The sequence below is a fragment of the Pinus tabuliformis genome, chromosome 7, assembly GCF_031772625.1.
Source record: "Pinus tabuliformis cultivar Carrire ecotype Pingquan chromosome 7, CPIR1, whole genome shotgun sequence".
NCBI lineage: Eukaryota > Viridiplantae > Streptophyta > Pinopsida > Pinales > Pinaceae > Pinus > Pinus tabuliformis.
Genome location: NC_142293.1, coordinates 1,191,512,047 through 1,191,538,503, shown reverse-complemented (window position 1 = coordinate 1,191,538,503; position 26,457 = coordinate 1,191,512,047).

Below are 26,457 nucleotides of genomic sequence, written 5' to 3'. Positions count from 1 at the left end.
ACCCCTTTTAGCTTGTGCACTTTAATGTTGTGTAAAATTCCCTCAATGACACCAATAGCTTTATGAATTTGTCTACCTTCAAGAAACCCAAATTGTTCTTTTGAAATGGACTTTGATAAAATGGGTTTTATTCTCCCAATGATCACTTTGGTAATAACCTTATATATGCAATTACACAGAGAAATAGGACGAAAATCATCAAAGTATAAAGGATTATCCATTTTTGGAATGAGGGCAATGAAGGTAGAATTGAAAGTTGGAATAATTCTTCCCTCCCTCCTTGATTCTTCAACAACTCTTAATAAATTGTTCCCAATTGTATCATAGAGACCTAAAAAAAAATCACTGACCATTCGTCCAGACTTGGGCTTTTGTCTTTTTGAAAATAATGAAGGACAACTTTGAGTTATTCCTCTAAGAATTCCTCCATGCTGGTCTTATCGTCCTTCTCCTCATCAAAACTAGAGAAGGATTGAGCCACTCGAATGATTACTGCAATGGAAACCCCTTCTTCCTCTTTGAAAAGAACCTGAAAATGGTTCTTCCATAAAGCTTCCAAATCTTTAAAACTTGACAGTTCTCTTCCATCCATATCCCCTAGATTCGAAATAGTGTTACACATTTTGTGACCCTTGGTATATGTCTAAAAAAAATTGTGTTTTCATCCCTATATTCCAACCATGTATCCCTACTTTTAAGTCTCTAAGCTGCTTCCTTTGCTTCCAAAAGGGATTTTCTTTTAGATTCTAAGTGGATCAAGGTGTCTCTTGAATCAAAATTTACAAAACCTTCCCCTCTGACATTTGAGAAACACATCAGAACCCTCTACACCTCTATAAGTTCTTGCTCCTTAACTTGTCTCTTCTTGAAGGCCTAGTCCTTGACGATGCCATTTATGACCTTAATAAGTACCTCAAGCTGACTAGCTACAAAGACACTCACATGATGATCAAAATCTTTCTAGTGCCGCTTTACTAAGGAAGATAAGCATTCATCTTTTAACTGGGAAGAATTAATTTTGAAGGGGCTAGAAAGCTTATCTTCACACCCTTTGACTTCCAAGAGAATTAGAGAATGATTAGACTCCCTCCCCATTTCCAACCCATTGTCCGATCATATTAAAACAATCAACAAGAGCCTTATAAATCAAGAAATGTTCTAGTCTTTTTGCAATACACTCTGCTTTAACTTGACGAGTTATCTAGGTCACTTTGAGATTAATAGGTTCAATATCCATTAGTTTAGAATTTACAAGATTGTGGGTGAAGTATTAAACTAGTGGATCTATCTGGGCCCTTGGGTGTCATACCTTTGAAGCCCCAAGGGAAAAATTTAGGGCCCCACCAATTATCAACTTATTCAAGTTCACAATAGATTTTGCAGAAAAGTTGTCCCAAATTTCAATCATATTTAGATAGGGCCCATACAAATTAATGAGGGTTAAGGAAGTTCTAAGATCTTCATAAAATATATATATATATATATATATATATATATATATATATATATATATATATATATATATATATATATATCTATATCTATATATATCTATATCTATATATATATGCCTTGTCCCGAATCAATCTCCAGAAAATTGAGACTTTGACATTACTAGAATTCCACCCAACAACTAGTCCTCCTGAATGACCCCTCACATCAAGGCTAATAAAATTCCATTCACCAAACAAATATTTCAAAAGAGATGAAATTGATATACCATCTCCTAGTATTTCTTGGAGCAAAATGATGTCTGGTTTATTCAAGTCAACTAATATTCTGAAAGCACATTTTTTTGAGGGACATGCTAAACCCCTGCAATTGAAGGACATAACTTTCATTAGGCAACTCCTCCAAGGGATATCATTACTCAAAGCACCCCATGAATGGATTGTTATTTGTTGCAACAAGGTCCTCTCATGCTTTTTATTTGGCTTTTGACCGATGTGACTTCCTTCCCCTCCCTGCCCCCCTTGAGTTGAAATAGAGAGTTTCCCCAAACCCCCCAAAATACTTTCTGTATAGGGGAATATTGTTTGAGAGTAGAGATTATACAGGATGTCCTCCTCCATTGCCTCGTTAGATAGATGCTTTGAAATAGAGACCACATGGGAAAAAACCCGATAACAACACTAGGACATGGGCAGGTGCCCACTAACGGAGAGGGAAGTGAGACTAACCCGAAGGATGTTAACAAAGTAATATCTATGGAAAATAATACCCTAACTTCCCCTTTTTCTAAGAGAGAGTTTACCACAAGAGTAGCAAGAAAAGAAGAAATGGTAGAAATCAAAGATGGATTAATACCTTCCTTTGTCTTCGGTTTCCAGCCCACTTTCGCCACTTTGAAAACCATCATCTCCTGAGTAATATAAGCCATCATATGCACTTACGATGTCCCAACTATTCCTTCACTCTGAACCTATTCAGGAACCTCAGTCGGTTGCACCTCTCCCCTTGAGTCCAGTAAATTTAAGGTTGGATTCTTTGATTTATTCATCATGAGATCATATGCTTTATTATTCAGAGGGAGTTCACAATCTTTGACTAGATGGCCATACTTGTGACATCTCCTACATCTGAAAGGGACCTCTTTGTAGTCATGAATTTTCCATCTTTCCTCATCTACTCCAATATCCATCATTTCTGCCAACCCATCATGAAGGTCTATATTCACAAGAATTCTAGCCATAGCCCTATCCCCGAAATGTTTATAAGAATTGCCATGGTCCAAATATGTGCCAACAGAATTACCTAAATATTTAAAAATCAACTTGTCACAACAATTTGATGGAAGGCCATGGAAACAAACCCAAATAGGGACTACATCCATCTTTTCCCTACTCGAATCAAAATGAGGGGTCCAAAACTTAAAGAGAATTGGGGTAGAATCAATTTTCCAAACCTTTTGAGATGTCCATAGAGCTTCAACATGATAATGAAAATTGAGTTGAATCTAGCCTTTGACAAGCATTATAATACCGAGGGGGTGATTTTATTTGAGGATTCAAATTATTATTATTATTATTTGCCCAAGCTCGAATAATATTGATATTAAACTTCTAGCTTTGAGCTTGACACATTAGGATTTTTTCTGTAACTCTACAACATTTCTCATCATAAGGTCTTCCCTCAACACCAACTTTAGCTTCGTCTAATTAGTTTTTTCTTCTAACAATGACTCATCTTTTGGTTCTAACCAACTTCCTTTTCTCCTAAGGAAATATAATCACCTACTACACCTTTATTGCCTCCCTTTCCAGATAGCCTATCTCCCTTGCTGACCAAGTTATGTCCTTGTTCCCCTTTCTCAACCAAGAGCTCGTTGAGATAACTACTAGAGGTGGGTTGTAGGGCCTTTGCAAGAGAGAATACTATCATCATAAGTAGGAAAAGAATCAGTCGAGTGAGGAAGACCTTGAGCCAAAAACTATCAGAGTGAAATAGAAGACCTAACACTGTAGAATCTCATTAAACCCTAGGAAGAAACTACCCGACCTGACCTACTAGAGAAGAATCAGTAGCAAACTGCATAAAATCTGAATGAGGAGGAGGAGGTGACGAGAGGCCCCATAAAAAGCCTGAAAGGGTTTGGTCCCAAACCTCAACTTATGAGACTAAAGTTTGAAGAAATCCTAGGTTGGGATCTTCCATAGAGAACGCTTTGGCAGCCAACCCTCTAATTGGACCCCAAACTTGATCCATGTCAAAAGATGTAGGTAAGGCTTGAGAAACCGAAAAAGAACCCTCAATGTCCATGTAACTGGCCCCAACTAATTTTGACAGGAATTATGGGGTAGTTACCGAGATTAACCCATCCCCAGTCTTCTCCAGTTCATAGTCAACAAGTTCTTCATCCTCCATGATTCCCCTTCATGCCAGATCAGTCGTGGACCCAATTCACTCCTCAAATCATGCCACCTCATTTGCTTGTGTCAACCTTCCTTACTCTGCAACCATGGACCTAGGATTCCATATTTGTACTAGAGACTTCCATTATCTTATTCGACTTTATTTTTTACTTTATTAATGAAAAGTTATTCTAATTTCCAAAAAAAATATTAGATGATATCAATTTTTATATTATCTACAAAATAAATATATAAAATCTACTAAATATATTTAACAAAAATAAAATACAATTGTGTTGGAAGATTCTTTATGTATTGATTTATTTTTACATTTTATTAATTATGAATTATTAAAATATTTTTTAACCACTAATATAATAAAAAACCATTAAATTGTTTATTATGCCAAGAGGATATGGTGTAATGTAATGTAAACATTTTGAACTAAAATTAAATTAGAAACATAATTTTAATAATTATATTTATATTTATAATTAATAATTATATTTATATTTATAATTAATAATTAAACTAGCCTAGATCCATCTTAACTCTGGATCTACCAAGTGTGGAGAGGGATTGAATCTCTTGACATGCAAACCTCTTTGAGAGTGAAAAGAGATTTGATCTCTCTTGATACTTTTGGTAAATATAGAGTTAAGATGGATCTAGAATAATTATGGAATTGTGTTTAGGTAGAGAGGTTGTAATGTCATTTAACATTTTGAGTTGGTTAAAATAAAATAAAAATAAAAATAAAATACAAAAATTAATAATTATAATTATCAATAAAATGTTTTGACTCGATCAAATTACATAAAACTAAAATTATAAAATAAACATAAACATAAAAATGATAATTATAATTAGTAATTAAATCAACGTATATCCATATTAATTCCAGATCTACCAATTGTTGAGAGGGACCAAATCTTTTGATATGCAAACTTCTTTTATAATGAAAAGAGATTTAATCCTCGTGCTTGATAGATCCATAATTAAAATAAATTTAAACTAATAATAAATCATTAAAACATTACATTATTATTTTTATAACAAATAAAATTCACAATTAAATTAAATCTATTAATCATATTAAAACTTGATTCATCAAACTATTTATTAAAAAAATTGTTAATAATAATCATTAAATTATTATCCTGATCGGGATGTGGGCCACCAATTAGGACAGCCTGGGTGCAATCATGCTTAGTACTCGGTCACTTAATACCGTTGTCCCCCACATGCTCAAGGTAGGGGGTGCGGTGACCCTTGGCATGAATGCATGTTGGGGAAGTGGGCAAGGTGGCGGGATAGGAGATAAGGCTGGGTTTAGCGGAAAGCAAGGTTATTCGATGTGCAACACTAGAACGAAAGGCTGTGGAGAACGGTGGCGATACAATGCAATGGAAGGTCGACGGAACGGGAGGAACCTCGGTCATGGACGGACGCCTGCTGAAACCAGTGTTCTGGAAAACAGGTCATGGCTCAAGCAGCGAGAGGTCGTAAGTGTGGTAAGAGAGGCCCAACTCCCCAGACAGATAAGGGGTCGAGCACGTCGGAAACACGAAAGGGCCAAAAATCAGTAGAGAACCTCATCACCAAAGCAGCAGAGGCTTACAATGAGGGGACAAATGCTGGCATTCGAAAATTGTTGAAAGAATGGGAAGAGGAGGTAAAGCAAGGAAGTGAGTCGGAGGAAGAGATGGATAATTGGAGGACTCTCGTCCCGGATCCGAGTAACACCCGTGGGAGAATCACACAGTTCAAGCAAACACTGTACTTGTACTGGTTAATGAAGAGTTTTACTAGGCAAGGCGATGGAACATATATCCATGGGTATGGTGGCGACAGTTTAGGGAATGCCGAATTATAAAGACATGGAGAAAATTCTCTTCGAGCTACATAAACATGATATTAGGCTAGACAGAATCGACTGCCACATCCCTTGCATTCTGGAGTTGTATGGCATGCCAGGGGCATCAACCAAGGATCCAACTCTTGTCGCATCTACCTCAGAGGATTAGAAGGAGTGGACTCATCCCCATGCATAATTTTGGTTTATGTGGTTAGCTTTTAATTTTCATGTTGCAAATGTCAGTTTTTTCAGTTATGTAGTGTATGGGCATGAGATGGAAACATATCTAGTATGGCTGGAAAGATTAAAACAATATTGTTTTTGGATGACTTATAATGCTGACCGGTGGCCAACATACTTGGTTTCCCCTCGGGGCAAGTTAAGGCCACCTGGTTAATCTGTGTAATGTAAACTTGCTTATTATATAATAAAAAATAAAATAAACCTGCCAAACTTAACAAACAAAAAAATCAAAAAATTATTACATTATTCTTTTTGTAAGCATAAATTACAAATAAATTAAGTTTTTTTAACCATGTAAAAAAATATATATCTTAATTAATTTATTGCATGAGTAAAATTTATTAACCATACACGCCCGCTTTAATTAGTTACCTATAAGTTTTTTTGTCCATCAATCATTCAAAGCTATTTTGTAACTTCAACTAAGAATCAGATATCATTCAAAGCTATTTTTTAGCTTCAACTAAGAATCATTGAAGCTACAAAATAGCTTTGAATGATTGATGGGACAAAAAGAGAGTCACACTAAAAGACAAAATATCTTAAATTTAATAATAAATCTTTGGAGATGGTATCATGTTAAAACAAATCCATTAAGGGATGAGATGGAAGGGAAATAATTATATATATATATATATATATATTATTTATTAAATAATTATTGAAAATTAATTTTATTTAATATAATGATAATATTTAATAATTATTTAAATTAAATTTATTAATTTATATATATATATATATATATTAATAATATAAAAAGTAGATGAATAATATGTTGTTTTATTTAAATAAGGAAAAAAATGTATTTCAAATGTTTTCTTATTTATAGAGATAAAAAAATCTATGTAATTAATAGTTAATTTTTATTTGTTTTTTTGTTTAAAAATATATGGCAAATATTAATTGACTAGCTTGTATATAATTTTACAAATTTTTTATGGAGAGTTAAAATTTTAAAAACATAAAGGAAATCAAACATTTTCGTTATTGGGATTATAGTTGTTGTTAACTTTTCAAAATTAGGGTTTTGTTCTAATTCCAAGTACTTTATTTTATTTTATGATGAAGTTTTTTGAAGATGTTTTGTTTTGTTGTTTTCTTTCCCAACTTTAGAAAAAACAATTCCCTCTTGTGTTTTTTGAACTAGGCTTTCATTTTGAACAATGGTTTTGGTTGACCTTTAGATGCCTTGTATACTTGTATTCCCAATCATTTTTCTCAGTTTACACCTCTAGATTGAATCTCGAATAGTAGAGTGTTTACCAATGCACATCTATTTGCATGCTCATGAACACCCATTTTAGAATTTCTAGAGATTGATTCCAAAGTAAAGACCCTATACTTCTCAAACCAATTCAAACAAATATTGTTGTTGTGCCAATATAGACCTAAGAGAGTCCTCTACAAGCTTCTTGGTAACATTGATAAACAACCTACTCCTAATGCTAAAATCCAAATTCCTTTCCATTATTTCTCCAAGATTAAAGTGGAAGGTAGGATTTAATGGAGTAAGCCCATAAAGTATGAAACATTAACAAAGGCCAAAAGATGGAAAGAGACAAAGAATATACTTACAAACAAGACTTATGGCCACAAGTAGTTGTACAAATCCTAACCCCCACTATTATCTATAGTGCTTAATTTTTTTTTTGAAAATGAACATTACTTGAGTCTTAAAGAGTTTCCTTGTGGTGTTGCTTTCTAAGCACGAGAATAAAACTCTAACATAATAAGACAAGATAGGAATACAAGTCTCCCATTCGAAAGTTATATAAATATTGATGGGTACTCTGCCAAATTCTAAACATAAATCCACTTGCTCCACGCCATCCCGGGTACTCTGCCAAATTCTAAACATAAATCCACTTGCTCCACACCATCCCATTCTACAAATATTAATGAAGGTGAGAACCCTCAACAATGTTTGAGAAACATGGTGCACATTGGCAAGGAATGGATGCGAGTGCATGCTCATGTGGATTTGCCACTTATCTTGGCATATTAATTGGATCATTAAGGAGGTTAAGCAAATAAAAAACTTAGAGAAGGTTGCAAATTCCCTAACCCCACAAACCACCATTTTGACAAAAAATTCAAAAAATTAGGTTGCAAGCTTTGTTGTGTTGAGAGACACTCTTTAGCCCAGTATGGTAGAGATGTTGTGATGTCCTGCAGACATTTTGACTTAGTCAAATTACATAAAAATAAAATAAACCAACCTAGATCCATCTTAACTCTAGATCTACCAAGCGCCGAGAGGGATCAAATCTCTTGAGATGCAAACCTCTTTTAAACTGAAAAGAGATTTGATCTCTCTCGACAACTGGTAGATACAAAGTTAAGATGTATCTAAGCTAGTTAATCATAAAATCCATCATAATGTTTAACCCTTTTAAAGAATAGTAAAACCTTATACTTTTAAATCTTTTTATGATATTTTGAATATGACAAATCAACCCATTCATACAAATTTCTCTTAGAAGAGTTTTAAATATCATGTGTAACAACAACCACCAAATCTCCAAAGTGCATATTTTATATTTTGTATTTTCATTATCAAAATTCTTTTTCAATGGATTAATTAAATCATTAAAGAGGTTATTCCTAACCCCATCATCATTTAAGTGAACCAAAAACTCAAGGGATGTTGAAAATAACAACAAAAAATGTTAAAAATAGAATCCAGAAATTCCAATTTAATTTGTCCTTGAATTAAATTGTAATTCTTTTCTCATAGCAACTTTTAAATAGTTAATTAAGTTTAATTAACTTAATTAACTTAGAAATTTCGAGTTGGAAGTCTTTCAAAAGTCATGTATATGTTCTCCCTATATTATAGGGTCCAGGATGAGTTAAGTATAAGTGGTAGTTAGTTAACTCAGTGTATTGAGTTAAGTCCAGTTAAATTAGTTCCAAACTATTTGAGGAACTAATAGTGAGTTAACAGTGAGTTGATGCATTAGTGCACTCAACTAGTGCTACTCCAATTAACTGAATATTCTCTCATCAGAAACTCATGTATGCCGAGTATGAGAAAGACCCAATTGAGACTAGAGTGCAGGGACATTGTATTATTTGTTTTAGGTTTTTTTTGAGTTGCATTGATAGTGCATGCATTCAGGAATTGAGGAATTTCCCTTTAAATATGGGCTAATTCTCTCAGGAACTGTGCAAAGGATTAGAAGCTTGAAGGCTTGGAAATTTGGCAAAGTATTGGCCAAAGGAAGTCATCAAGCGGAGGATAGGAAATACTTGTGCAAGTTAAGCTCAAGGTTGAGCAGAGCATATTGTATTCATCAGAATTCTTTGACCAAGGGTACATTGGAAAAGAGACTTGGACAGCTTGTGAAGAGGCTAAGCTTTGGCCTTGAGCTTGCTGATGAGTTGGAGATTGAATTTGTTGTTTGTTGGGATTGTTCTAGAGAGAACAAGCATTGTAATTTCATCTTGATTTTCCAGATTAATACAAAACAAATAGTGGGGTTTTGAGCCATGGCTTTCCCCGATATTTATTGTGTTATGTGCCTTTGATTCTTTTCTTCTATTGATTATTGTTTACTCGATATTTATGGGCTTTCGCTGTAAAAAGTAGAAGTAGATTCTTGCTCTTGCTTTAGCAAATTGCAATAGCTTGTGAATCTATAGGATTTTCTACATGGTATCGGAGCTGAGAACAATATACTAGAGGAGATTTTGAAGTTTTGAGTTTTGGGCCGCAAGTTTGCAGAGCAGATCTGAATTTTTTTGTACAAAATTTTCAGAAACAAATAGAAGATTTGGATTCTTTGTGAAAAAATACCCAAATTCAAAAAAAAAAGTCGAACCAGAGTTTGGATGAGGGTGATATCGTTGACTTAAAATCAATGCTATTTCCAAAAAAAATCGTTACGGCAGGACAAATGAAACATATTAGTGTGCTAGCCAAGAACCTGTATGCTCTTGAGGTTCAAGATGCATGCAACGCCTTGAGGAGCAAGTCAAAGGTTAGAGACTTGGTGGTTGAAAGAGAGAATAAATTACCTCTCAACATGCAGCTCTAGAAGAAGCCTCTGAAACAGCTTTAGGAAGTTGTGGAGCAGCCACAACCACAGAAGCTAAGAGGAGACCGAGTGGAGAGATCCACTCAAGCAGTCTCAAAAGAAGTCTCAGATAATTGTGGAGTAGCCATAATTGGAGAAGCCGAGAGGAGATCAAGTGGAGGCATCCAGTCATGCACAAACCTCCAGTGGGGGGAAATTTCGAGCCAGGTGGGCAGAGGGATCACATGCAACCATACCTCTAGGTATGAGGTGCGGTGATTTGAAGTGATAGTCCCAAGAGCGCTAAAATTGGGCAGGGTCTATTGAGTGGTTTTATCTCATGGATCGTACCTTGCTACGGGAGCCCAAAGTACATAGTAGCACGAGGAATCAGTGGGATTGATGCAGTCAGAGATCAATGTGATAGAGGCTAGAGAAGTCAGATACTGAGAAGCATAGAGAGGGTTGACAACAAGTGTAGAAAGGCAGAGTCAACATAAGCGCAGAGTTTTTAGTCGACAAAGACAATAATAGTCAGAGACTTTGATGACAGAGACATCATTATGATTCATGTTGGATGTTTTTTTGTTTCTGGAGTTGTTGGAACTACAACACTCGAGAGAAGTGTCGCATGCAGAATATTCCAAAGGTTCAGGATAAAAATCAAGTTGAATTCCTTTCTTGTTGAGAGGGAGTGTTGAAAATAGCAATAAGAAATGTTAAAAATAGAATCCATAAATTCCAATTTAATTCATCCTTGAATTAAATTGTAATTATTTTCTCATAGCAACTTGTAAATAGTTAATTAAGTTTAATTAACTTAATTAACCTAGGAATTTTGAGTTGGAAGTCTTTCTGAAGTCATGTATATGTTCTCCCTATATTATAGGGGTCCATGATGAATCAAGTATAAGTGTGTTGAAGATACGAAAAATTGGGACTCCAACAAGGGGGATAACCACCCGCTCGGACCTCAGTGCAACTCCTTTTCTGTTTGGGATAGTGGCTCTGACTGGGGATGATGGGACCAGTTTCCCAATCTATTTATGATGTTTGTGCTAACGGTATGATGTTTTTCTTTTTGGGGTTTTATGGGGTGAATACATGTTCTAAATCTAATCTATCTTCTAACTATCATATGCAATCTATCATAATCAAAGAAAACATCTAAGTTTAAAACTATCCTGAGAGTAATGTTTACATATGCGATCTAAAATGATTTCTAAAAGCGTTTGAGAATGAAGATCATTCAATCACAATAAGAAGAGAATCCATTTAAAAATTATTGTTTCATATAAAAAGTTAGCCGAAACAATATGAGAAATATATCGCATAAAGAGTCATTCACATATTCAACATAAAGAGTAAGTCATCACCATACAAAAGTGCAATAATGATAACTAAACATTTAAACTTTCATACATAAATAACTGAAAATGATTTATTGCTTGACACACAAGTAAAAAGCATTAAGAGATAAAAGTATCATTTGTAATACGTCCTACTCATGAGCTGCAACAATATTGATCTATCTTCAAATCACTTAACATCAACTAAGAGTACAAAAGTGCAATTTCAGTAGTAGATGTTAAACTCAAATAGAAAATAAATCTCGTTCTATTAATTTTATCAAAACCTCCTCAGTGGGGGGCAAGATGCACGTTCTGAAGAATGTTTTTGATCAACTCTGGACCCCTCTCTAAATGCATGAGAGGGGTTTAAATACTAATCTATGGAATCTAAAAATAAATATTCCAAAAATAGATGAGGAGGTTTAAACGACCTGCCTCATTTTAAGCAAAAATAAACAAAAACAAAAATAAATTGTATCTATGACTAATCTTGCATATGATTCTTTAGATCGCAAATATCTAGCATTGGTTTTAAGAGTGTCAGTTGGCCGACTTCAGCTTTCAGCTGTCCTGCAAATACGACATTAGTGAGAGCTGGCACTATTTTCTCGGCGGAAGTCATCAGGCATTTCAGGGTCATCCATTGGCTGTGTGGTTTCACCAGGTATTGTCAGTATGCTTCCCAGTTCAATCTGTTTACCTATTTAATTGCCTCTGCCCTTTCCTTCGCTGCTTGTTTCCACACTGCTTGAAGTTGTTGTGCTTTTGGAAGAAAGCCAGGGGTGGTTTCTGCTACCAAATTAGCCTTGTGTAGATTTTCATTTACGCATTCTATGACATTGTTCGCTGCTGCCGCCACATCCTCCATTGCCTGTTCTGCCTCCCTTAACCGAGAATCCCATTTTGCAAATAAAATCTCTTTGTGCGATTCATCAAGTTTGGGCATGTCTTCTCTTTTCCCTTCTTCAGATTTTTGCCAGTTTAAAACGTCTGAGACTTTCTTAAAAATTGAATCATATTAAAGTCGTAATTCCACAACTTGATTTGTAATATTATCGCTAATTTCGTAATGGGAATTCCACTGCGAAATCTTCTGGCATAGTAGTTCTTTCTGTTGAAAGAGCTGGGAATTGAGACCAAGTGCCTCTGTGACGAACTGCCCAATTTTGGGATCACCTTTATGCAGTTCTATTATACTCTGTAACTGTTCTTCTTTACTAGCTAAATTGCTTTGATGTGCCAACTGCATTTGCTGAAAGTCTCGCTGAAGTTTTTCCAACTGTGTTTCCGCTTGTTGGTTGATGCTGACTTGTTGTAGCTGTTGTTCCGAAAAAAAATAAAAATCCTATCTTCTTTTTCTTTAAGCAGTAATTGCACCTCTGTTGCCTTGTCAATAGTTGTTGAAGCTTATGCACCTGCGACCTGTGAGAGCCTAGTGAGATTTGTCGATGGGTCTATAGAAGGGTCTTTCCAAAGAACATCCAGAGGTTCATCCTCAGGAGTGAGCACAAAATCCAACTTTCTTTTCTTTCTTTGCCTTCTAACAATGGCTTTATGTTGAGGGTTGTAGAATACATCTAGAGGAGGGATTTCCTCTATTCTTAGTACAATCTCAGATGAGGGAGCCATGGGAATGTGCTCTGTTACCTCAGTGTTAACAACCCTTTCTATTACCATTTCCTTGGTCGTCTTTTTTTATTCATTGGTGGCTCTACGCTTTGTTCTTTTGTATTAAGTATCTTATTAAAATTTTCCCATTCCCCTTCTAGATCAATTACGGGTGGCTTGGCCTTCTTTGTAAGGAGAGTTGAGGCTTCAGCTTGTTTTTCAGACAAAGTCTGTTGATCAGACTTTGCTGTGGACTGAGCTGTGTCTTTTATTGACTCTTCGCTCTTGTTGTGTTCATTCTCAGATTGATTGCCAAACTTTTCTGCTGATTCTTTTTCAGAACTTGTTTTGGACTTCACTTTTGAATCCTCACTTATGCTAATGCTAGGAGTAGGATCTCTTATTGGTTCGATGAGTAATTGGTCCAATGGGACCTTAGATAACCTCTGTTTTCTGTAATTGTCAAAATTTTGGAGACTTTCTTGGTCAAAAAGAATTCGTGCAATATGTTGAACCTCTTTGAAGGTGTTTTTCTGCAGGAAAACATCATCAAAGAGATCTTCTTCATGGGAAAATACTTTTATTTTAACCATTGTAGTAAAATCTTTTACAATACCAAAGGGATCATATTGCCTTCCCGGGAACTTGGGTAGTTGTAAAGATAATACATTATTAACTTCTTTGAAAGCATGACCTAAGTCATGCAATGCAAATGCTCCGCATGTTATAGGAAATTGAGGCTAAATGGCCTTCTTGGAATCTTTCAGTACTTTGCTCATTCCCCCCGTGTCGCAGGTCTAATAGGCTATCTCCCTAGCCATCAGTTTGTCTAGGACGTAAAAAGGTAGCACATGGGGTGAAGCAATGCTGCCAAACACTCTAATATATGTGAATAATTCTTCCCCAAACCATCTTACCACGGGGAGAATATCTACCTCAGCTTCTTGGGAAAACCTTGGGGCATCTCTGTTGTAGATCTTTTTATGGATCAGAAGTATAACTCCGTGACAAATTTTGAAGAAATGTGGCATGAAACTTGATTCCCACATGACTTTGTGATAAATTTGAATGGGAAGTGGATTTTGAACCATCCACTTTCATCCCATAACAAGAAATTTGGCAACGAAACAAATATTGTCCATAACATAGGAGCTCTAAAAAAATGGAGGGTAAACCCTCAAAGCAATGCTTCTTTTTCCTTAGTATTCTAAAATTGCAGTGGCTAAATTATCTGACAGGATTTGGGACCAATTCATTACTGTGGCATTGATAGCTGCATCCACTAGTGGTAACCATTCTGATGAAAATTTGTTACTGTCTAGTTTACCAAACAGTCTACATAACATAGCAGCGGAAAAACAGTAAGGGGAACAAAGAGAACCAATGGCGTATATACCGTTTTTATCTTTTTTGAGTCTTTCCTCATTGTTTGACCAGTGCTTCGTGCATTCTGCTAAGTCTTCATTCTCCTTGGCGAACTTCTCGACAAATTGCTTGTTGTAGATAGCCTGGGGCTCTGGTAGATGGTACATGAGCCTCAGGTTGTCTAGAGTAAATGACCCCATGACTTCCTGGCTTGCCGTCTTGAATCCTCTGTCAGATATGTTGCATCATCTATAATCCACTTAACCATGTCGGTGTAAGGGAGTATCTTTGGCCTTGCAGCAATGCGGTGGAAAAATGAGCATGCAAGCTCAGTCAAAGAATCATCAGAAGAGTCGTGTCCATCCACTATCACTGTTACTTCCATAATTCTTGGTTGTTCTTCCTCCAATAACTGATACATAGTTTCCCACGTAGATGTCCCTGCATCTTGATTACAGGTAGTGTCTATGAACAACGGGGTCGTTTATGACTTCTCAGACATGGGAGCATTGCCTTTCTTTACCATTTCTTCGTGTGTTGTGCTCTGCATGTTCTTCCTGAAAGTTGCAAGTGGAGAGCAAAATATGATAAAGATGATAGTGAATGCAGGAATAATCAATAGAAGGACAAAAATAAGGTGACGGAGGGTATTTAATTCTGAATCACATCAAAAGATATCAACTTGTGTCAAATGGTCCTTTACACTGATCCTAATCGTTCTTTTAATAAATGACCACTAATGAACCATTATGCTTAACTTTAATGTTCATAACTTTGCATCGAAAGTCAGAAACTACTCTCCTAGAACCCTGAGCTCTTTGAGTTACGAAAAAAACGATTTTGCGATTTTCTTCACAATATCACAGATCGTTATATCGCAAAAATTGTTTTCGTTAAAAACCACCACCATATGAGTTGCTGTGATATGCGATTTGCAAGATGCTATCGCATTTCGTGATATTTGCTTATGCTTTATCAAGTAGTGTCATGCGTCTGAAAGTGTGATGCGATAAGGATATAGGATTTTATGATCTCGCATTTTCACGGATTGCATTTTCAAGGGGTAACTCTTATAAGGGAGCCTGTCGTAATTGTTTTGCGATGCGATAATAATCTTCTTAAAGCGGGTCTTTTAAAGGTTTTACTTTAATATTCACGACTTTCCATTATAAATTTATTTTTAGGCTTTTTGATCATGTAGCGTTTTTTATAAGAAACTCGTAGTTTGTGAAGTTATATGCGTTTAAAGTATGAAAAGATAAATTTCCATGTTTTAGCAAGTTCCACTTTGGCATCTTTTTTTATTCTAAAAACAAAAAGGAAACATTAAATGCTAAGATTTGATTTTTTGGAAGGGTCCCCATTTATTAATGTTATTACTAATACTAGTAAATGGGGGGGTTGTTGAGAAGCACAACAATTGGCGATTCACTTGGAAGAACTAGTTATCTCTGAGGGTTTTTTGAATTTTCTAAAACTTCCAAAATAGAGATGGTTTTGAAAATGAAACTTCATTGTACGAAATATATGGCAAATAGTGCTATTTATTAATAACAACATCGTGTTCTAACTATCTTCATTCTGATTATCTTCTTCCCAGAGTTAGTCATTTTACTCATATCAGTCATTACTTGGTTGTAAAGATAAAAACAAAAACATCTCTTTAGATCAGTTTTGGTGTACTTATTTGTCATAGGTAGAGCCTTCGCTGCCAGCAGGCGTTCATAGTCTCGACAGAGTTACCTGTTACCCAGCAATGATCCAGTATCCATCTTGAGGAGAATACAATTTTCAAAGATAAATCCTCATATACACTTATTGCTTTTTCTTTTCTTATTTCTCTTTTGTTTCTTAAAGAACATTGTTTTGGTTTGGTGGCCAAAATTGAGAGTGCCATTCACTTGATTTATAACTTAATTGAACAAGTTGGCTCTTGATGAGACCCCTTGTCTTTCGATTGAAACAATCTCGAGCCATTACCCTGTTTTGATATGCAGTATGGCAATGTCAGTTAGTTATAATTTTTATGATCATGATAAGCTAGCTCTTGATGAGACCTTTTATTCTTTAAGTTTAAGATGTATAATTGGATTACTCCTTGAATCTTGCAAATTCCTTGAGTGGGGGGGAAGTCATTGGTTCCTTAAGAATTCTCCTGGACGACAATTATAGAGTTTAAAAATAGCTTTTCTGCAGAGAGTCTTTGCTTTGTTATTGATACCTTTTGTGACTGATGTAAGGAAAACTTCTTCCTAAGGTTGATTCTAACCAAAACTTAGATAGTTGAAATAGAAGAACAGGCAATTTTTTTTTCGAAATAATAGCACTTACCCATATGTTTCATAAATGGAGATTAATTTTCATAACCACTCCCATTTATACAAGCGAAAAAACAAAATTGAAATGAGACACTATTCTTTTCGTGGAAACCAAAAGTGAACATTCTCAACTTGTTTTATTATCAAAAGAAAACTTAACTAAAACTATAATTTACAGAAAAATAGAAGAGATCATCTTCTATGGAAAATATTTCTTTAGGATCTGTCCATTAACAGGTAAAGATTCCCTTTTCCCTGCTAAATCTTGTAACATGAACGTTGATGGACCAATGAGTTCAACAATCTGGAATGGTCCAAGCCACATCCGTTGGAATTTAGTATGCTTTCCTTTCTCTTCATGGGCTTTATCCCATTTTAATACTAAGTCTCCAAGTTGAAAATATTTTCTAGACATTGAGTTTGAATCAAAAGAAGCTTTCACTAATTGTTGATGATGTGTGTGGGTAATTCTGGCATTTTCTCGTTCCTCTTCTAGTTTAAGCATCTACAATTGTCTTAATTGCAAGGATGAGGATGAGGTTTATTCAATGAATTGAACTAGGGCTAGAGAAGGAATAGCTAAATTTGTTGGTAAGACCACTTCTTTCCCATAAACTAAATTAAAAGGAGAAGTGCCAATGGAGGTTTTTTGAGTTATTCGATTTGCCCATACACTAGAGACTTATGCCAGTTTCTATGATTTTGATCAATAGTCCATTTAATGATTCTAATAAGGTTTTTTGTTTGTTGATTCGGCCAACCCATTTCCTTGTGGATAATAATTAGCAGAATATTTGAGTTTAAAACCTCTTTTGAGAGCAAATTCTGTCATAGCATTGCCTGAGAAATATGATGCATAATCAAACATTAAAGCAGAAGGTAAGCAAAACATGGTGATTATGAATTGATCTATAAATTCGATGATACTCTCAGAGTTGGTTGTCTTGAGTGGAACTGCTTCTACCCATTTGGTAAAGTAGTCGGTAGCTGTAAGGATGTATTTATGCTGTTTAGAAGAATGAGGAACGATCTCACCTATTATATCCAATCCCCATTGTTCAAATGGTTTATCGATGTTGACCAGCTGTAATGGCAATGATGGCTTCTTTTGTCTTCTTGCAGCAGTTTGGAAAATCTGACATCTCCTTACGTAACTGTGTGCATCTTTAAATAAAGTTGGCCAGTAGTAGCCAGCACACAGGATTTTATGTGATGTTGCATCTTCTGCATAGTGTCCGCCTACTGGCCCGTCATCAAGTTCTTGCAATACTTTTTCTACTTCAGATTTCTCGAGGCATCTAAGGAGAGCAGAATCATAATTCATTCTAAAGAGTACATCATTGACAATTTGATATTGTTTAGCTTTTAGCCTCAGGGCCCTTTTCTTTGTGTGATTCAAATGTGGAGGAGCATATCCATTTTTTAAGTAGAACATAATATCAGCATACCTTGATTCAGAGTCGTTTAGGCTTACCTCATACACTTGTACTTCACTGTCTGGAGACTGCATTTCTGATATGTGTGATGCTCCTGCCAGCATCCTGCAAAAGCCTTGACCCTTAACGATATTTGTTGGTTTAATTTCAGCATCATATTCTTGCAGGGCTATGACCCAATTTGCCCTCTTTTCTCCGACATATTTTTGTACCAAAAGATTTCTTACCGCTGAAAATGGTACTATTATTTTGGTGTGTGTTTTGAGAAGGAAAGGTCTGAAGTGTTTAATTGCTTTGAAAACAGCATAAGCATGTTTCTCAACGTCAGAGTAATTTAACTCAACTCCTTGCAAGTTTGAACTGAAGAAAGCAATTGGGGCTTCAACTTTATCTTGATTTGCTTGTGTGAGTATGGCAACATACAATTTCTTGGAAGCGAATGTATATAGATTGAAGGGATCATAAAAATTTGGAGTTGCTAGAGATGGGGCATTTATAATTGCTTGTTTATCAAACTGAACGCTTCATGTTGTGCATGACCCCATTTGAAGAGAGAGTTTTTCTTTATCATGGCTTGGAGAGGTGACACGATTCTTGAGAAGTCAGGGACAAATCTCTTAACAAAATTGATCTGACCAAAGAAAGATTGCATTGCTTTTTTATTATGGGGTAAAGATATCTCAGAAATTTCCTTGATCTTATCTGGGTCAATATGGATTCCGGATTTGGATACTATGAATCCAAGAAGTTTTCCTTCACTTAGCACAAAGAATTTTTTTTGGGATTAAGCGAAATTCCATATTTTTGACAACGTTGAAAGATCTGTTTTAAGTCTCTAAGATTATTGCTGCGTTTTTTAGAATATAATGTTATATCGTCTAAGTAGGTTACTACTGACCTGTTTACTAATCCTTTAAACGCAATGTCCATGGCTCTTTGAAACGTGGCACCGACATTGATTAGCCCAAATGGCATCTTTTGATAAGCATAAGTGCCCCATCTCATTCTAAATGTAGTTTTCAATTGATCATCCGGGTGGACCAAGATTTGATTATACCCTGAAAAGCCATCTAAAAAGGATATTAATTCAGACCCCGCGATTGATTGTAATATCTGTTCCATGGGAGGTAGTGGAAAATTGTCCTTTTAGCAAGCTTTATCGAGGTTGCGAAAGTCTATACAAATTCGAATATCACCATTTTTATTTTTGACTGGGACGAGATTGGAGACCCATCTAGAATGCCTAACGGGAAAAATAATCTTGGCTTTTAGTAATTTGTTCAACTCAGATTTAATCTGGCTTTCCAAATTAGGATGGATTTTCCTCAATTTCTATTGAACGGGCTTTTCATCGGAAATCATAGGAATTGTATGCTGGATAATAGAAGTGTCATAGGTTTTAAGATCATTGTAATTCCAAGCGAATACACTCTTGTATTGCTTCAATAATCGATAAAAAGTTGATTTTTCCTCGGATGTTAGGCCAAGACCTAGGTTGATGTTCTGTGGTTTTATGTCTATTCCCAGATTTACTAATTCATATCTCAAGTTGAACTCTGGAGTTTTGAATTGGTGGATCGTTTAAATCTGTCCTTTGAGTCATATAGGTCCTCTAACATGACCACAGATTTTGGTATAGCGTTATTGCGGTTTTCTTGTTCCAGTTGCCTGTCATGTTGGTCTTCATCAATTATCTGATTATTGTAAGAGCCTTCTGAAGTCAAAAAATCACAATATCAGGGTCATTGTTGAAAACTCTCCAATTGGTAATGTTATCAGGAATAGAGGATCTAAATATTAATTCAATCGAGAATCTGTCTGGGCTATAGTCCTTTGATGGAATGAGCTTGGAAGCAACATTAGCAAGGAGATCAACACTAGCGTTTTGGAGTCTTGGAATGGGTGAAATATTAAATGCTTTAAAGTGTGAGGTCAGGTCTTGTACTAAATATTGATAGTGTTTCAAGTGTCCCGACAGACAATGTATAGTATTTCTTACCTGTTTAATAACAATCTTAGAGTCTCCAAATACTTGCAAGTATTTGATATTAAGCCTGATTGCTTTGTATAACCCTTGAACTAATACTTCATATTCAGCCGTGTTGTTTGTGCAATCGAATTCAAGTCTATATGTTAACATGGTTTTTTCTCCTTTTGGACTAACTAATATACAACCTGCTCCTTCTCCATCGTTGGATTTAGAACCATCAAAAAATAATTTCCAAATCAAAGTTTTATTTACATGTTTATCTACAAAATTGATGCATCTAGAAGTGTCCGTTTGAGAGAAATTTTCTATCTGAGATAAAACGGAATTTTCCAAAAAAGGTGAAGTATGAGCGTTGAAATTCCCTAAGAACGAATCAACAAAATAGTTTCCGATTATGTTGTTGCTATACGCTACAGGCTCATTTTCTCCTTCTAACTCTGTCACTATATACTTTTGATGTTTCTCTAGTACAACCTTGATCTGATTTGGTTTGCCGTTGTAGGGGAGCCACATATGAGACCAATTGGTCACAAAGTAACCATGAAGCTTTTCTGACCAATCCCTACTGAGGATTAGTCCATAGAATTCAGGAATGTCAGCTACAAGTATATCAATAATTTGACATACCTTTGGATTTGATGAAAGCCTTATGGTTACTTGATTTAGTTCACCAATGACCTTGACTTGAGACCGATCTAGTTGTACTATTCATACTGCGAATTTTTGAGGTTGGACGTTTAACTTTGCACAAACTGTCTTAGGTAAAATTTTAGATGACGCAACGGAATCTACCAGATAGTTATGCAAAATTTTATTGAAAACTTCAAAAGTAAGGAGAAATGGCAGAGTATGGGATTTTGATCTTCCGCCAATCAGAGCAATGTCAGTTGGATTGACTTTATTTGAAATGCCAGTCGGAGGCCTTCCCATTTCATGAGTAGCTTGTGAAATTACAACGGCAGGAAGAGGCGTGGTATGTATCGCATTCAGCTCTTTCAAGAGTAATTTATGTTGATGTTTTAATTTACTGAGCTCGTGAAGAGTAATGTTTTCTCTGGTTTTCTTCATATCTTCAACAATGTTATATTCCATTTCATCTGAGATGATAAGTGTTTTGGCTGAAGGCCTTGAATCAGATTGGACTAGGTTTGTCTGAGTAGACTTTAGTGAGGATTTCTTACCTACGATTTTATCCTCGGGAGTCGGACTTGGGTTTTTTTGTTTAGCACTGGATTGTGGAGGATTAAGTTGATTTCTATTTCTAGTGAAAGCAGGTAATGCATCTTAATCTTCCTCATCTGGAAGAATGAAGTTCCACATTCCTTGTAGTTCTACGACTTCATCATCATCGGTTTGTTCCTCATTTGAAATTTCTTCCTCTTCCCCTTCTGATTTTGGGTTCGTTATAGCACTTGGAGGTTTAGGATCGGTTGAAGGATTCCTTTTAAAGGGTTTAAAAGGTTTCTTGGAAGAAGTTTCTGCTACTTGTTTCTTTATATCAACCATTTCGTTGGACATGGTCTTTAAGACTTTCTGTAACCCTTCCAGGTCGAATGGGTCCTTTGGTTGTTTTTTCTTAGGATCATCTCTAAAAGACACTTTTTTAAACTTTCTTTCATCTACATCATTTTTCTTTTCTACAGCTAGGATACGTTTCTCTATAGCTATTGCTTCTTTCATGTTTTTTGTTAACGTCGGCTTTGCAACTCTATCTACAAAGATAGCTAAATTTGAAGGTAAAGCAAAAATATACCACTCATTTTGGACTTCATCACTAGGCTTAGACGCTGTTGGTATTTTGTTCAATAATTTATTGAAGTGAGAGTTGAAATCCTTAATTGGTTCTTTTGGTTCGCCTTTTAAATTGGAGAGGTCATTTATTAAGGTTGTTGTTGACCTATCATCTCCAAATTTTGTTAAAAACTGATCTTGAAATGTATCCCAGTTATTAATGGAGCCTGCTGGTAAAGAAAAATACCAGGATCCTGCTACTCCTTGTAAGGTATAGGGGAATAATCATACAACTGCGTCCTCTTCTGTTACTCCATTCAAATTAATAGATAGAATAAAATTATTTATGTGTTTTTCAGCTAGTTGGCCATTGTCAGGATTGAATTTGGGCAACCATTTCTCAGGGTGAGCTGGTAATTGAGATAAGGGTGCAGGCATTCTTACAGCCCCTGGATTGGCCCATGGCCTTGGTGGTGGATTTCCTGCCATCGTCGGAGTATGAGTAGGAAGAGGTGTGGCAATAGTCGAAGGTGATTGGATAGAGGAGGATGTTGCTCTTGTACTTGCGTGAACCACGATCTGGAGTTGAAGGATGGATGAATGACCTTATGATGATATGGATGGGATGGTAGACGAAAATGATGATAGAACCTCACTCTGAGATTTTGTTGGTGTTTTCCTAGCTTTCTTACGACTCAGTAAAGGAAACTCAACTGGTGGGATTCCTAGCTTTTCGCTTTGTGCTCTAGTCAGTCGTTGAGATGGGGTGAGATGAGAAGTGACACTACCTTGGGATAACTCAGATTCTTCTTGAGATATGGAAATCCCATGTAACTTATGAATTAAATTTTGTAACTCAAGGGGGTCTAAAGAAGAATGATCTGACTTGTTTGGGATTTCAGTAATGTGCTATATAATTTTTCTTTTTAGCTTAGGGTTCAAAGATGGAAGATTTGGAATGCAAACGATAAGTTGAGGGTGATGGTGAGGGAGTTTTACTCTTAGAATGGCGTGAAGATGTAGATTTACTTGCCATTCACAGTCAGGCCCTCCTTCTAGCACCAAATATGTTGAAGGCTCAAAAAATCAGGACTCCAACAAGGGGGATAACCACCCGGTCCGGACCTTAGTGCAGCTCCTTTTCCGTTTGGAATAGTGGCTCCGACTGGGGATGATGGGACCAGTTTCCCAATCTATTTATGATGTTTGTGCTAACGGGATGATGTTTTTCTTTTTGGGGTTTTATGGGGTGAATACTTGTTCTAAATCTAATCTATCTTCTAACTATCATATGCAATCTATCATAATCAAAGAAAACATCTAAGTTTAAAACTATCCCGGGAGTAATGTTTACATATGCGATCTAAAATGATTTCTAAAAGCGATTGATAATGAAGATCATTCAATCACAATAAGAAGAGAATCCATTTAAAAATGATTGTTTCGTATAAAAAGTTAGCCGAAACAATATGAGAAATATATCACATAAAGAATCATTCACATATTCAGCATAAAGAGTAAGTCATCACCATACAAAAGTGCAATAATGATAACTAAACATTTAAAATTCCATATATAAATAACTAAAATGATTTATTGCTTGACACACAAGTAAAAAGCATTAAGAGATAAAAGTACTACCTGTAATACGTCCTTCTCATGAGCTATAGCAATATTGATCTATCTTCAAATCACTTAACATCAACTAAGAATACAAAAGTGCAATTTGAGTAGAAGATTGTTAAACTCAAATAGAAAATAAATCTCATTCCATTAATTTTATCAAAACCTCCTCAGTGGGGGGCAAGATGCACGTTCTGAAGAATGTTTTTGATAAAACTCTGGACCCCTCTCTAAATGCATGAGAGGGGTTTAAATACTAATCTATGAAATCTAAAAATAAATATTACAAAAATAGATGAGGAGGTTTAAACGACCTGCCTCATTTTAAACAAAAATAAATTGTATCTATGACTAATCCTGCATCTGATTCTTTAGATCGCAAATATCCAGCATCAATTTTAAGAGTGTCGGTTGGCCGACTTCAACTTTCAACTGTCCTACAAATACGACATTAGTGAGAGTTGGCACCATCTTCTCGACGGAAGTCATCAGGCACTTCAGGGTCATCCATTGGTTGTGTGGTTTCACCAGGTACTGCCAGTATGCTTCCCAATTCAATCTGTTTACTTGTTTAATTGCCTCTGCCCTTTCCTCCGCTGCTTGTTTCCACACTACTTGAAGCTGTTGTGCTTTTGGAAGAAAGCCAAGGGTGGTTTCTACTACCAAATTAGCCTTGTGTAGATTTTCATTTACGCATTCGATGACACTGTTTGCTACTGCCGCCACATCCTCCATTGCCTATCCTACCTCCCTTAACCGAGAATCCCATTTCGAAAATAAAATCTCTTTGTGTGATTCATCAATTTTGGGAATGTCTGCTCTTTTCCCTTCTTCGGATTTCTGCCAGTTTAAGACGTCTGAGACTTTCTTAAAAAATGAATCATATTCAAGTCGTAATTCCACGACTTGATTTGTAATATTATCTCTCATTTCGCAATGGGAATTCCACTGCGAAATTTTCTGGCAGAGTAGTTCTTTCTGTTGCAAGAGCTGGGAATTGAGACCAAGTGCCTTTGTGACGAACTGCCCAATTTTGGGATCATCTTTATGCAATTCTATTATACTCTGTAACTATTCTTCTTTACTAGCTAAACTGCTATGATGTGCCAACTGCATTTGCTGAAAGTCTCGCTGAAGTTTTTTCAACTGTGTTTCTGCTTGTTGGTTGATGTTGACTAGCTGTAACTGTTGTTCCAAAAACAAAATCCTATCTTCTTTTTCTTTAAGCAGCAATTGCACCTTTGCTGCCTTGTCAATAGTTGCTGAAGCGTATCCACCTGCGACCTGTGAGAGCCTAGTGAGATTTGCCGATAGGTCTGTAGAAGGGTCTTTCCAAAGAACATCCAGAGGTTCATCCTCAGGAGCGAGCACAGAATCCAACTTTCTTTTCTTTCTTTGCCTTCTAACGATGGCTTTATGTTAAGGGTTGTAGAATCTATCTAGAGGAGGAATTTCCTCTATTCTTAGTACAATCTCAGATGAGGGAGCAATGGGAATGTGCTCTGTTTCCTGAGTGTTAACAACCCTTTCTATTACCATTTCCGTGGTCGTCTCTTTTGGGTTCATTGGTGGCTCTCCGCTTTGTTCTTTTGTGTTAATTATCTTATTAAAAATTTCCCATTCCCCTTCTAGATCAGTTACGGGCGGCTTGGCTTGCTTTGTAAGGGGATTTGAGGCTTCAGCTTATCTTTCAGACAAAGTCTGCTGATCAGAATTTGTCGTGGATTGAGCTATGTCTTTTATTAACTCCTCGCTCTTGCTACGTTCATTCTTAGATTGATTGCCAGACTTTTTTGTTAATTCTTTTTCAGAAATTGTTTTGGACTTCTCTTTTGAATCCTCACTTATGCTAATGTTGGGAGTAGGATCTCTTATTGATTCGATGAGTAATTGGTCCAATGGGACCTTAGATAACCTCTGTTTTATGTAATTATCAAAATTTTGGAGACCTTCTTGGTCAAAAAGAATTCATGTTGTATGTTGCACCTCTTTGAAGATGTTTTTCTGCAGGAAAACATCGTCAAAGGGATCTTCTTCATGGGAAAATACTTTTATTTTAACCATTGTAGTAAAATCTTTTACAATACCAAAGGGATCATATTGCCTTCCCGGGAACTTGGGTAGTTGTAAAGATAATACATTATTAACTTCTTTGAAAGCATGACCTAAGTCATGCAATGCAAATGTTCCGCATGTTACAAGAAATTGAGGCCAAATGGCCTTCTTGGAATCTTTCAGTACTTTGCTCATTCCCCTCGCGCCGCAAGTCTGATAGACTATCTCCCTAGCCATCAGTTTGTTTGGGACATAAAAAGGTAGCACATGGGGTGAAGCAATGCTGCCAAACACTCTGATATACATGAATAATTCTTCCCCAAACCATCTTGCCACGGGGAGAATATCTACCTCAGCTTCTTGGGAAAACCTTGGGGCATCTCTGTTGTAGATCTTTTTATGGATTGAGAGTATAACTCCGTGACAAATTTTGAAGAAATGTGGCACGAAACTTGATTCCCACATGACTATGATAAATTTGAATGGGAAGTGGATTTTGAACCGTTCACTTCCATCCCATAACAGGAAATTTGGCAACAAAACAAATAGTGTCCATAACATAGGCGCTAAAAAAAATGGAGGGTAAACCCTCGAAGCAATGCTTCTTTTTCTTCTATATTCTAAAATTGTAGTGGCTAAATTATCTGACAGGATTTGGGCCCAATTCATTATTGTGGAATTGATAGCTGCATCCACTAGTGGTAACCATTTTGATGAAAATTTGTTGCTGTCTGGTTTACCAAACAGTCTACATAACATAGCAATGGCAAAACAGTAAGGGGAACAAAGAGAACTAGTGGCGTACATACCGTTTTTATCTTTTTTGAGTCTTTCCTCATTGTTTGACCAGTGCTTCGTGCATTCTGCTAAGTCTTCATTCTCCTTGGCAAACTTCTCGACAAATTGCTTGTTGTAGATAGCTTGGGGCTCTGGTAGATGGTACATGAGCCTCAGGTTGTCTGGAGTAAATGACCCCATGACTTCCTGGCTTGTTGTCTTGAATCC